Source organism: Meleagris gallopavo, chromosome 5 (assembly GCF_000146605.3).
Source record: "Meleagris gallopavo isolate NT-WF06-2002-E0010 breed Aviagen turkey brand Nicholas breeding stock chromosome 5, Turkey_5.1, whole genome shotgun sequence".
NCBI lineage: Eukaryota > Metazoa > Chordata > Aves > Galliformes > Phasianidae > Meleagris > Meleagris gallopavo.
This window is the reverse complement of record NC_015015.2, coordinates 1,582,730-1,596,321: the sequence shown is the minus strand read 5'-3', so window position 1 is coordinate 1,596,321 and position 13,592 is coordinate 1,582,730. Positions and strand designations below refer to the sequence as shown.

General features: G+C 39.1%; 1 protein-coding gene across 1 annotated transcript in view; it reads right to left on the bottom strand.

Moving 5' to 3' along the window:
- Positions 1 to 12,838, bottom strand: part of MPPED2 (metallophosphoesterase domain containing 2) — a 124,015-nt gene extending 111,177 nt beyond the window's left edge. The window contains exon 1 of the mRNA XM_003206082.4: positions 12,703 to 12,838. The gene's annotated coding sequence lies outside the window, so the exon portion shown is untranslated. The remainder of the gene's footprint in view (positions 1 to 12,702) is intronic.
- Positions 12,839 to 13,592: the final 754 nt, after the last annotated feature.

The following is a 13,592-nucleotide window of genomic DNA, read 5'->3' as shown; positions in this document are numbered from 1 at the left end:
AAGGTCACCGCGCGGGGCCGGGCGCCCATTGGCTGCGGAGCGCTGGGCTGCGCGAGCGGCGCGGAGCAGGGGGTGGTCTGCCGTCAGACGGGAGAGGTCCGGGAGTAGGTAATTAAATCCTGTCAGAGGCAATTATCGGTTCCAGGGCCGTGACTCTGGCACTGAATGCAGATGATCTGAAGCTCTATTCTTGTAGAAATTCAAGAGGGCTTCTGGCACGGATCAGTTAGACATAAAGGAAGCAGCAGGCGTTTTGCAAACAATGCCCGTCTGTATGTCGAAGCTTTTTGCACATCTTTTTTCCTCCCTGGTCTCGGAGTTTGGTTACCGCTGATCAAAAATATTTCTTGCTCCTCACATTCTCATTAATTTAATAGATAAGATTTACTTAGGCTTTATGGGCAGACTGACTGCATCAGAGACGTGCTGTTCCAGAACAGCGCCCGCTTCAAATGCCTTTCAGCAGGACACAACAGCTTTAGACAATAGGAACACGTCAAATTATTGATCTTATACCAGAGACAAAAAAGAAAACAAAAACAAAAAACCAAACCAAAACAAAAACCCTAAAACGACAGGCCTGCTAAATCCTATGGATGCCAGAAGGAAATAGATATATGACTCCTCCTAACGCTGTGTAATGATGCCAACAAGAGCACCAGAAGTGCCTTACATGTTAAAAAAAGGCATCTTTACATTAGGCACCTCACCGATACAAGCTGATACAAGCAAAGGGTTGTTTACAACTAAATTCACAAAGCCCAGAATATTATTTACTCACTGTTCTCTGTATTTTGTTCTAATGTGGCACACTGCAGCAGCAGGGCACAAGCTGGGAAGCGCAGCCCGCAGCCACTGCAGGTTCCCTATGCTGGGCACAGCCTTCCTTCTCTGCACTGTCCTGGGTTTGTTTCCAGTCTCAAAATACTATGCATTCATTAAACGTTATGGTTCTAGTAAAATTCTCATTTCACTGAGCTCCAATTTACTGATCCCGCCTGCGTAAACCACCGTTTCAACACTCATTTCTCCTGTGAAAAGCAAGGTTTTACTCAGACTGGTGTCTGTGAAGGAAAAAGAGGTGCTATCCTTAATTACAAACATCACTTTTTAGCATTAAATGTCAAAAGAGCAAGCACCAGATATCGTCTCCTGCTTTACAGTATCCCCTGTCGGGGCGCAGTGATAACATCCACCTCACTGTACATTCCCAGCTGTACCAACATAAAAATACAGGTGTTCTTCTGGGCCACTTTATAGAAGCTTTAGAGCATTGGAGAGAAACTCAGAAAATGACTGATGGTCTTTACCGAATTGTGCAGTGTTAGTTGGAGAACAAGTTTTCTTACAGGAGCTCATTAGTGCTATCATTATTGCATACTCTAGTAATAAAGGCACATCCAAAACAAATGACTAAGATAGCTCCCTTTGCTATAGCTGTCAAAGCTGACTTTGGGATTTTATACGTTTCTTTTGACGTCGATATGATCGTGATTATGCAAATGCTTGGCTATTAGAAGATCAGCACAGTGCCTTGGATTTGTATCTGTTTTTTAAAACGTGTTCTTTCATCATTTGACTCTCATATATATCATACATACATCTATCTACGTGGGAAGAGAGGGAGAAAGAGAGGATATATTTCTGTGTATGCCTTCATACCTGACCACTGCGTACTTTAAACTTCTGAAGGCCACTGAGCAGTGACTGGAACAAGTAGCATTAGTCATTCTTACACCACAGTAGCTGATTTTTGATTCCAATGCATGGCACGTGAATAGTTCATATTTGTAGACAATTGGATCTTAATCATCCTAGTAAACCAAAAGTCTGCTTCAGATGCAAGAAGTGTTTTGTTTCATGGATATTCTACTACATTCATTTAAAATCTACCACTTCACTTACAGGGAGCATGATTATTAAGCTGGAGAGAAACAGAAAAACTGAATTTTAAGTTGATTACAAGTAAATACTTCAGCTTTCCTGAGGTATTTGTTTCCTTAATAGTAATATTCTTTAAAACATAAAATCAGGAAGGTCAATAGAACAGCTGATTCTACCAACCATGAAGAGTGAGATTCTTTTAGACATCCACAGTCATCACATTACATACGTAAATTTCAAGGAGCCAATATCCAATTTTCTGTGGTTTCTTTCTTCCCACACATGTCACACTTCAAATTCGTTTTGACAACTAAACAATGTTTCCTTTATTTCATTATAATTCCCTTATCTAGAGTCAAAGCTTCATGACAATTTCATAGAAAGAAACATGAAAAGACTTTCTGGTAGATAGATTCCTTATTTTAAAGATTTCTCACAAAGATATGTTGGTAAACAATCCAGCTGCACGGCTTGTTGAAGGCAGTATCTAGCTCCCAGCCAACCTCACTCACAAATCCCATTAGAGATCCAATTCTTATTACTATTATCATTCCATCTCTGTTTTAAGAAAGCCAGACTATTCCTCATCACCTTGTTTCTGTGTATTTTTTCTCTTGAAGCTGTGTTAATATTCTACCAATATCGTACACACTCTTAGTCTACTAAATGCAATTTAAAAAATCAGTTGCTGCTTGTGTAGGATATATTAACTGGTGTTTTTCAGATCATGTATAAATGGAATTTCTTTCTCTGTTAAATCACATATACTTCAGAACAGGAATGCAGTCGCCAATTATTAATGCGAACAACAAAGTGAATTAATTATTCACCAGCTTACTATCAGCAGAAAGGAACTGGCAACTGCTTTTTAATTCTGGGGCTGGTTTTCACATCACGCCGAGTCTCAGCATGACTCAGGAGTTACAGAATCACCTCGCTGTGTTTCCCAAAAAGGATGCCCACCATTCATTGACCAGAGAAGCCCAAAGGCACTTCAGCCATTACCCTCCAACTCACAAGTCCACTACATTAGGAGGCATCTAGCAGGCGTCTCCATAACCTGAACAGACACAGGGAACTCAGACCTACCCTTAGAGAAGGAAATGTGGATGTTTATTTGTCCTTCGGCTGGACAAAGACGGCTAGAACTGGCCAGATATTTTCTGACCTCTGTTGATACAGCAAGACTGCTAAGAGATAGAAGGCAGGTATGACAATGTCAATCTAGCAAGTGAGACATCAAGAGAATAGCCTTAACAATCTGAGCTGATAAACCGCTGGTTTTATGACAGGCAAAACCAACATTGTTGGTGCTTTCTCAGTGCCATGCCATCCTGTTCACCGTGTGGGAAGATCACATAATGAATCCCAAACTCAGGAGAGGAAGGAACCTTCTAAATCAAAATTAATTGCCTGCTCTCATAATCACTTCATCGTAGAATCTGGTTTATAAATTAATCATACTTCATCTTAGAAGTACCTTGGCATTTTTCTCCCACTTTAACTATCAGACAGAACTTCTGGCATCTCCTTCCTCCGATCCTTAAGCGATCATCTGATTTCCAGCCCAAGTGAACGTATTAAGGTGAACAATTTGTTCTCGTGCCAATATTTCTTTTCTATGAAGTAGATATTTTGTCTGTTGTTTACTTCTTTAACACACTTGTGAAGAGCAAGCAAGCTACTTTTCTGCTTCACTTTGCTAGGCTAAACAAATGAAGCTATTTCATTCTGCTCTCTGCAGAGAGGTACTCCATCCCATCACTAATCCTTGGAGCCTTTTCTTACATCACTTCCAGCTGGAACTCTATACTGACACACAGACAAGAACAGCATGCACTAATTTAAATGACACGTAGCATTGTCACATATGTGACCTTAGCAGTTTGCTCCCCCTTTTGGGAATACTTCTCCAGGTGCATGTAACTATTGCTTTTTTCAACCCACGTCACAGTGTAACTCACCCTAATCCTGTAACATGCTAATATATTCGAGTTCTCTTTGCTGTCATTTCCAATTGATTAGGTTGGATTTGTAAAAGAAATTCTTACTAGTTTTTGAAAGTATATCATCATCCTTTGTAGTATTCAGTGCCTTCCACCTTCCATGATCCTCAGTCACAAAATTCTTCCTTTATGAAGTTCATTTATTTTAAGAACAATGGCTTCATAATTTAATTATGTTGTACCTGCTTTTTATTGCTGTTATTATATAACAATGATTCCAAGGCTGGCCTTGAAAATAACTCCAAGCTACTCCCAGTCTAATTTTTCTACTGGCAGAGCACGTTTTTATAGAATTCTTCAACCACCTTACATATTTTCCTCTTCTTTCTCTCTACCACAGCCTTCATCATTTTTCCCGCAGGACCCATTTACTGAAGTGAGTTTAAACAAAAATCCTATACATGGATAATATAATATATGAGAGGCAGATATGGTATAATTTACCTTTGTTAAATTCGTTGTGTCTGTTTTATTCCATTTTATATCGATCTCCAGAGCTTTCTGTTTCATTGTTTTTAATGCCATCTTTTAACTTCTGCTTTAAAGCCCCACATTCTGCTAAAGCTAGTACAAAAGACCTAGGACCATTCTCACCTGCACTTTGAGAAGTGTATGCATAAGAAGTTTTCTTTGAATGACTGCTTATGTACTTACTGCTTACCAAAAACACACAGCTCAATATTACCATTTATCCATTCTGTAACAACTTGGTGAAGTCATACCAGTTAGAATGGATCCTCCCACCAGTTTCTCAGTTTTTCACCCATTTTTATGTGGGACCTTAAGGCTTTCTACAATGACACAACTCTCAATGTTCACTCAAACTATTTGGCAAAGTTCTTTACTCCCAACCCAAACCTGTACAAAACTTGCCCACATAGCTCACCTCTAACACTTTTCCATTAGGTAACTGAGTGGTTTATTTCCAAACCACTTTTTTAAGCCATTCTATTCCTTTGCATTATTTTACAAATTCAATACCAAAGAAAATAACTTAGCACTTCACTTTCTGTCCTTCCTACCTAAAACACGTTCTTCAACAGTTGTGTTTCAAACACCACTGCTTCTCCAGCTTGCCTTTAGAATCCCTACAGAACCTGGTGTCCAGTCACTGCTAAGTGCATCTTTACATCGAGGTCCACAGCACTCCTCAGTCCATAAACATTTCATATGTTCTCAAAGCATCTGCTAGTTTTCTCACCAGATTAGACAGTTCTCTCATCGACCCTGCTGCACAGCTGACTGCTGTTATTACCACCATTATGCCTTTCCTAATTAATGCTCATAACGAGGCTACATGCCGATATAGGCTTTGTCATAAATCCTCCTGAAGTTTCATTTTCTTTTGATGATAGATTACTATACTTTGCATCTCCTTCGTTTCCACTTAAAGAGTAAAAATATTTTACATGATCATCAACAGTTCCTAGATATCTATCTTAACACCCTCAGGTAAGTTGCCATAGATGTCACAGAGATTTTCTTTATATAATTTTCTTTTATAAAAAAAGAACTTACTCTCACTGTCGAGCTTGAAAAGCAAGTGACAGCCCGGCTGCTAAGGGTCAGCTGGGAGCCTGGGAGTTGAGTAATGCAGCCAATCCCCTCTGGTGGCACTGGGATCAACATTTCATTCCTCCTGGTGATACAGTCAAGCAGTAGACCTATTGCAAGGTTCAGTGCTTGAGATCCAAGTACTGTTTAGTTGGCATCTGGTGGATCCTCACATTGTGTTCTTAAGTCCACCTCTGCAGATTCTCTTGGTATTTTAAATAATACTTACACAGAAGTTCCTAGTAGTAGCTAGTAAAAATGATTTGGGAAAAAGAGATTGGATCGGAGAATATGGTATAGAAAAAAATAATTCATTTTCCTTAAGGACTTTGTACTAATTATCCTTCCCAGTGCAGACTGTAAAGGAGCAGAACTGACGAGAAAATTTATGTCTGCTCCCCATTCGATCCTAGTTTATTAGTACATGATAGAAGACCTTCGTTTTGAAGCAGTGTTTCTTCTTAGGAAGTAAAAGCAACAAAGTTACAGTAAAGGCTAAGGGCTGGGGTTTTTGAACAAGTCTCATTTTCCTGTGATGTTTCATGACCCTTTTACCTTGCAGGATCCCATCAAATGACTCAGACTGTCAAGGGTACGTTATAGTTGGACTCTTACAGACATACTAAAAAAAAAAAAAGAAGTAAAGAAGGAAAGTTAATTGCAGGCTGCACGTCCTTCAGGAAACTATTCTCTCTCTAGGTTAAAAAAAAAAAAGCCTGCTTTTGGGACTACAATTTCTGGAGACGAGTAAAGGTGTTAAAAGGAAATCTCATTACAAAGACGTAGCCCTCTTACCATTGAACTTCTCAAGCAAAATAGTATGTTTGAAACCACCCAGGCTTAAGAGAGAAAATTCTGCAATATCCACAGTTCTGTCCTGTGAGAGGTGTTCATCCTTATGTATGAAACTGCACAAAAGAAGAGGTTGGGAAAAGACATAGCCAGCTTCCTTCTTTGTTCTGTTCTGCCACCTTTGTGTATCTACCCAAGTCCATATGAAAAAGGTTATCTGGCAAAAATTATGGTAACGTTTGGAAAGTAATGTAATTAGAGAAAATAAGAGTAATCAAAAATTCTGCAGTATTTCAAAGGTTTGTTTTAAATACTAACTTAAGTTTTTATAAATAGACTTCCATCTCTGTTGATTACAGCTTAGAAAGCTTTTGGCGTACAGAAACCATTTCACCCACTGCTCATATTTACTGCAGCTTAGCTTAGGAGGGCACGTCTGCAGGGAGAATTGAAAATGAGTGTGGTTGCCCCAAAACAAAATTAAGTAATACAAAAGGAATAGAGCTCTGGACTTAAAGCTTTCATCAGCTTAAAGTCTTACTTGTTAGGCAGTGCCCAGAATGTAAGATTATTCCTTTTTCACCACGGTTAAAAATATGCTCAAACTTGACTGTCAACAGAAGTCACAGAAGAGCACATTTAAATGCAATTAGGAAGCAGAAACAACTGAGCAAAAGGGGAAAAAAAAAAAATTCAAATCACCAAAGGGACCAAAACATTAGCCAAAGCCCTGCTAATTATAAGTCAGGGAGATTATACATTAAGACACGTCCCATCTGCAAGTAGTTTCAAGTCTTCCTACTCATTTTGCATTTAATGTCAAGCTTCATGTTAGCTGTACAGCATCAAGATGGCACAGAGCAAGAACGCCACTGCAAGTCTGTAGCAAATAGAATATGCTGAAGAAACAAGGTTGCTGCCTCCCCAGAATATTCTGTCAGACAGCTTTGCTACCACCCCTTCCCAGGGAGCGTAAGATATTATTTTTCCATCAGGTAGAGTTAGGTTCTGTAATGTATCCCTACAACTGACTATATTGCACTAGATGGCCAGAAGATTGCTTACTCTACCATAATTAGCACACAGAAATATTATATCTCAGAAGAGTTTTGCTTTAGTCTGATGGTCACGGCCTACCACTGACATTTTTAGGGCACTGACTGGTTTTCTGACATTGTTATTCCACAGCATCCTACTGCAGGTACTAAATTCCTCTGGTAAAGAAGAGATGTCTTGCTTATAAGATAAGGTCACATATGCAAAGCAACTGAGTATCTCAGATTATCTATTCCCCTTTGAGAATCCCAAAACTCGGAGAAGAAACTGCATCTCGGTGAAATGACAGGATGTATATCTTTGGGTTTTATAACCCACTTCCCTTCACAAGAGAATAGGCAATACCAGCTTGCACATCACTGGTACAATGCAGTTATACCTGCACCAGAGCCAAAAGCATTAATGAGGAAGCTGCATTAGTGCTGCTGCAGCGAGGTGTAGAAACATGGCAGAAAAGAGACCCGTTTCTTTGACATGGTGTTTTTCATACTCACAGTATTACAGTGCCATTATACACTTGCGATTGCAGTAGTACCCGTGTGGACAATAGCTCACACACAGCTTCGTCAATTAGAAGCTGTTTTATTTGGAAGGAAGACGTTAATATTGGCCAGGACAGCATAAGGATAGGTCATCATGTTACTTGTGTGAAACCGACCACGGTAAGGAGATTATATGAGCTTGGCAACGTGATAAGTCTCTGTGGAATGAATAATTTCAGAGCCTTGGGAAGGCTGAAAGTGTTTATGCTGCTCTGAGTGGTGCAGAATGCAAAGATCTGCGAGCCAGAGCTGAGCATGCTACCTGCAGAACGAGGAGCAGAATAATCACATCCATGCAACGCTGTCTCACGGTTAATTACCCTTTTTGTAATTCACTGTAACCATTCAGAAGGAGGAAAAGTAACATACGTAGTCAACAAGGAATGGAAAACAAAAAATGCGAAACAAATATACTGACAAAAAGCAGAACATCCACTCTGTCCATTCAGCAGTAATTTCATCTGAAAATTCCTCTTGCACACTTGTTACTTTACATGATGTATTCGACTTTGTGAACAGAATAAAAAAGTACTACGGCAGACACCAGGATATTATTTTAGAAAGCCACGCACAAATGGCAGAATCAGCATCAGTGATTTGTGACTACCTCTGGAGAAATTAGAAATAATTGCAACCTTTCATTACAAAACCTGTCATTTGGTATCTGAAAGCAATTTGGTGTAAAACTAATCTTGACGACAGAGTCATTGCCAAACCTAATAATTTGCTGCATAAACTTTAAACCATATAATTGCTCAAGGTGCATGCAAGAATCTGCAACATTAACTGTTACTGCATCAAAACCCAACCATGTGGCCTTTAATTCAACCGAGACTGTAAGGATCAGGCCCACATTTGTTATTTTTTTTCCCTCCTTGAACATAATATGGGTTAATATAAATTTTAATTTTGTTTCAAAAACCCATCAGAGAAAGTTCTAGCAGCATTTCCATTTAGCAGGCTTTTGGACTACTCACAAGAAACACACCAAACTCACAAGCATTGCTCTGACTGCATTTCAGGTTTTGGCAAACACACACAAACTGCATTCAGAAAGACAGCGACGACAAAAAACCTAACCAAAGTTTAAAATCCACTATTATTTATCACCAAACACCTCAAGGCCAGCAGTTTTTTCAACATGCAGAAGGCAGACCACGCACCCGTGCCTCAGCACACGTACCAGCCGTGCCTGGTTTGCACAGCCCATCTCATTTCTCAGCAGCTGGCTACTTAGAACAGCTTGCTATAAGAAAGACCTACCTCTTTTATTCTCTTTTTCCTCTAGAAGAGTTCCTACCTCATTTGCAACTAAATGAAACTTTTTTTTTTAATCCGTTCTGTAAAGATTATTCTATATCTTAAAACACCGCAGGTCTGCCCCTGCACCAGTTTATTGCAAACTGCATGCATGTAGCACGCGCTAGTAGTGTCTGTCACAGAACTGATTTCAAAGCTCCACTTGCAGCCTGCTGCCATTATAAAATAATTATCACATGCATGAATTTGTAAGATACGTATATGTGGGCACCCTTTTTTCTTCGTTTTGATTCAAGGATTTGGAGAGCAAGATAAAGAGGCCAGGAATTTAAGATGCTCCCACGACATGTGAAAATAAAGTTCAAGTGGCAGCACAGAGCAAAGCGTTATTGGAAGAGAGAAAAGAATTCTGTCCTACAATGTGTTGAAAGCTGCCCAAATGGTGAGAGGTATTTCAGAAAGTTTATTTTAGGTAAAAGAAAGCTTTTCAAGAAAGTGGTAACATGGGTTTACACGTTACAAGAGGTTGCTTTCCAAAGAAAAGCAGAATCATTTTCCTTCTGCACGTCTCCCCAAGGCATTCTTTTCTAGGAAGAAGGTACAAGGGAATGCCACCCAATGGGCAGCACACCCACATGTATGCATGTAAATTTGAATTTCTAGGAAAACATAAAGCTGGAAACTTGTTTCCTTAAACCATAAAATCACTAAGTGAAAAACAAAAAAACAAACAAAACAAAAAACAAAAAAACAAAACCCTCTCCTTAAAAAAATTTCAGCACACGTTTGCACACAAAAGCAGAAAGATTCCTTACAACACTATTTTTTCCTCTACATTTCAAGAGGCCTTAGAAGCTGAAATGTTAAAATTCATTTTATCAATTTTACCCTAAGTCAAGTAGCTGTATCTTAAGCACTACATATGTTCTGTGAACTTAAGTGATCTCAGAAGCTAACCACACTTATTCCTCCTTTTCTCCACCTCTGCTTGGGCACAGCTCCACAGAAACCCGAAGACAGGCGCACAAACCTGCAGTGGAGCCTTTTGTACTGCACAGTGCACTCCTCCTCCAGCCTTCATGCTATTGGCTCTGAAAGAGACTGCCCTCTGAAAGGGTGCTAAGTAACTCACACACAGTGCAAGTCATCAGTTCGGTGTTTACGAGAGTGACACAGCCTGTTCCATACCGAATGGATGTGAGTCACCTCCACATCTAAATATGCTCAAACCTACGTCTGATCGGCTGATAACCATCATTTCTGCTTGAACCCCTTGCTGGAGATGAAGAGGAGGGGAGAGGAGTTGCCATAGAAAATTTGTGCTCATGTAAAAATGAAGCCACAAGTGATGAAATTGACAAAGTATTTCCAAAAGAATAATTGGAAATAATTGGAAGATTAATTTGACTAACAGAGCTATAGTAACTACCATTAAGGACTAAGTCCCTGGGAGAAAAAGGAGTAATTTTTTACATACTAAAGTTATCTCTAGTTTCAACTAACACATGGAAGGGATATAATTTCTCTTCAGCAATTCCAGTGCAAGCAACCTGTGCACACAGCCAGGCACCCACATCACTGCAAAGTTATCCCAGCTAATACAAACAAGTTTGTTATTGATCTAAAGCAGTGAATGCTTGAGCCTGCGTGGAAAAACAACAAGGGGAAAAATCCAAGTATGACAAAAAAAAATTCATTCGTTTTAGTATTTGTTAAAGCTCATCAAAAGTCACTTCAATAAATTTCATGCGTAAGTGGAAGACTTCAACCATTTTTCCCTTTATCAAACGGTTCCAAGTATTCCAAGGTACAAATGGTGGAAGCAATAAAAATTACCTAAAAGCTCCAGTATATAATTCAGGTTTATCTCATTAAAGCTATCCAAAGAAATTATTTTACCCCCTGAAAACAGCGTTGTGAATGTAATAGGCTCAGTGAGGAAGCTCTGGGTTATGTGAGTAGTAACAAGCTATTGCTTCTCTATGAGAAAATAAGAATCACAGAACCATTTGAGTTGGAAGGGACCTTTATAGGCCATCTGGTTTGACTTCCCTGCAATGAACAGGGAGGCCTACAGCTCCATCCGGTTGCTCAGAGCCCCGTCCAGCCTGACCTGGAATGTCTCCAGGGACGGGGCTCCCACTTACTGCTTGTGGTGGTGATGTATCGCTATTTGTGGCCTCACTGTGACTACAGATCAAATCTACGTGACATGGTCACTAAGTATTGAAGAGATAAGCTTAAAAAACTAAGGACGTTAGAATAAAAATTAGTCATCCTCCTGTGCAATCCAGAACATGTTAAATATCAAAGGTACATCAAAAAGTTTGGCTTTTATTGATCTTTATGGCTAGGAGAAGAGATCCTTGAAAACCCATCTATAATTTCTGCCAGATGAACCCAAATAACTTCACAGCCCTTGGGAGGTACAGCAGTTAAAGCACACTGACTGGTCTCTGAGGAACTTTTGGACTCCCTTTCTGAATCGTGGAGAGATGGCATCGCTTACGCAAGCAATGAAACAACCTCTTTCCCCACCGTTTGGTAATGCTACAAGTTTACAGCAAACCAGCAAAGATCACACGGTACGTAATCAGAAACAGAAAGATATCTGACAAAACCATCAGCGTGACCTTCTGCTATCCTTTAGATTACTGCTTGCATTTACACAACTGCTTTACACGCACAGTTCTACTCTTGCCCTCTTTCAGATCAATGGCTCCTGTTTTTTACTGAGAGACGCTGGTTTCCACTACCTTCGCTTGGTGCCACGCACATCGTGTGCTGTTTTCTGTCACTCAATTTCAATTTCTCAGTATCATTCCCTTCCTCAAATAACACTTTATTCCACTCCATCCTAAAACTAAGCTTCTGTTGTTTTTATAAATATGGCATTGTTACACGGACCCTGAAATCCAACTCTGTATATAGCCAATGACAGCTTAATAATTCCTTTTCTGAAATGAAATCCTTATGAAACCGTTTCCTTTATTTAACCATCTTTTAAAATTTCATCTTACGTGTATTTTGCAATTTCACATAAAATCAAAAAGAATCTTTACAGGGAAAGGCAGTAAAATCCAGATGGAATTTTCTCGTTTCTTTACAACATGGCAAAATTAGCAATCAACTTCCAGGTTTAATTAGATTTTCCCTGTCCCTTCGTGTGGAATTTAAGCATGCTGTTTGTGTTAAATTGGTATCAGTGGACTCTGGCTCTCTAGACTCCAGGGTAGGACGACTATTTGCTAGCATATATAACAACAGTTTGATTTTAAGCAAAGCTCCCTTTCATGCTCCTGAAGATTAAAAATGGCTAACAGATTTTGGATGGTCAATCACAGTAAGATGAATTTTACTTCAGTCAGAACTGGCATGTGTCCACAGTGCAGTTCAGTATAAGAAATCCAAGTTCTTTTTCACCCTAAACAATACAACTACTCCACTAACTCTTGTCATTGTGTAAATCTTTTCATTTCATTGTATAATTTTTTCTTTTCACTGTATAAACTCTGAAATATCACATCAACTATTTCTTCACTGTTACTAATCACGGAGAACAAACATCAAGGGAAGGATTGTGCAAAGGCATGAAAAAATGGAGATACCTGCAAAGATGAAGGTGGTCTTCTGTATTCCAAAACTGCAGCAGTTCCTTCTCTCCAACGGTTCTGTTCCACAGATGAACTTCAGTTGCCAGTGCTAGTAGAAACAGGCTTCAAAGTTTTTACAGAACTTCAGAACCTAAAAAAAAAAAAAGAGAAGAAAACACATTTCTCTTGCATCTGGGTAAGATTATATTTGCATCAATTAAGATTCCGGAGAAAAAAAGCATACAGAAACCAAAAGTTCAGTTAGTAAAAGCAGCCTCAAATTATCTGTTACACAAATATTGAAGTTATTCAACCTAAACTCCTGGCAGTCCACTATAATTGCTTCTTTTATATCTGGCATTGCACTCCAACTGCTGAATTCCTTAGCTTCCAAGAGCAGACTTACAGAGATGCTGTGCTGTTTGATTTGGCACTATTCATAGGCCTTGGCAGATGATCAAATAGAGGGCACAGAAGAGCAGGAAAAGCCTTAAGAAACTGTCTGGATTGCTGTCGTTACTGCCTCCATAGAGAGAAAACTTACTGGTAAGCACAAAGTAGCTGTTTGCATTCTTCTTGTTTTAATTTATACTGTTTCTATTATCTATCTTGACAAAATAAAGATCAACATTTCTTCAACAGGGAGCAACTGGCATCTAGCTTAAGTTGCATCTGTTCACAACTGGTAGAAAATTTATTTTTTCCTTTTTGCAATATTCTGGAATACATGACTCACTAATGTTACGTAGTAATTGAAAACTCAAGGCAAAATTGTTACAAAAAGGCAGCAGGAAGGAAATTGGACTTCAAAATAAAACAAACCAAAAAAACAAAAACAACAAAGCAATTTATGAAATGCATGAAAATATTAAAACTGCAAATTTAAAACATTGCTTCTATAAATA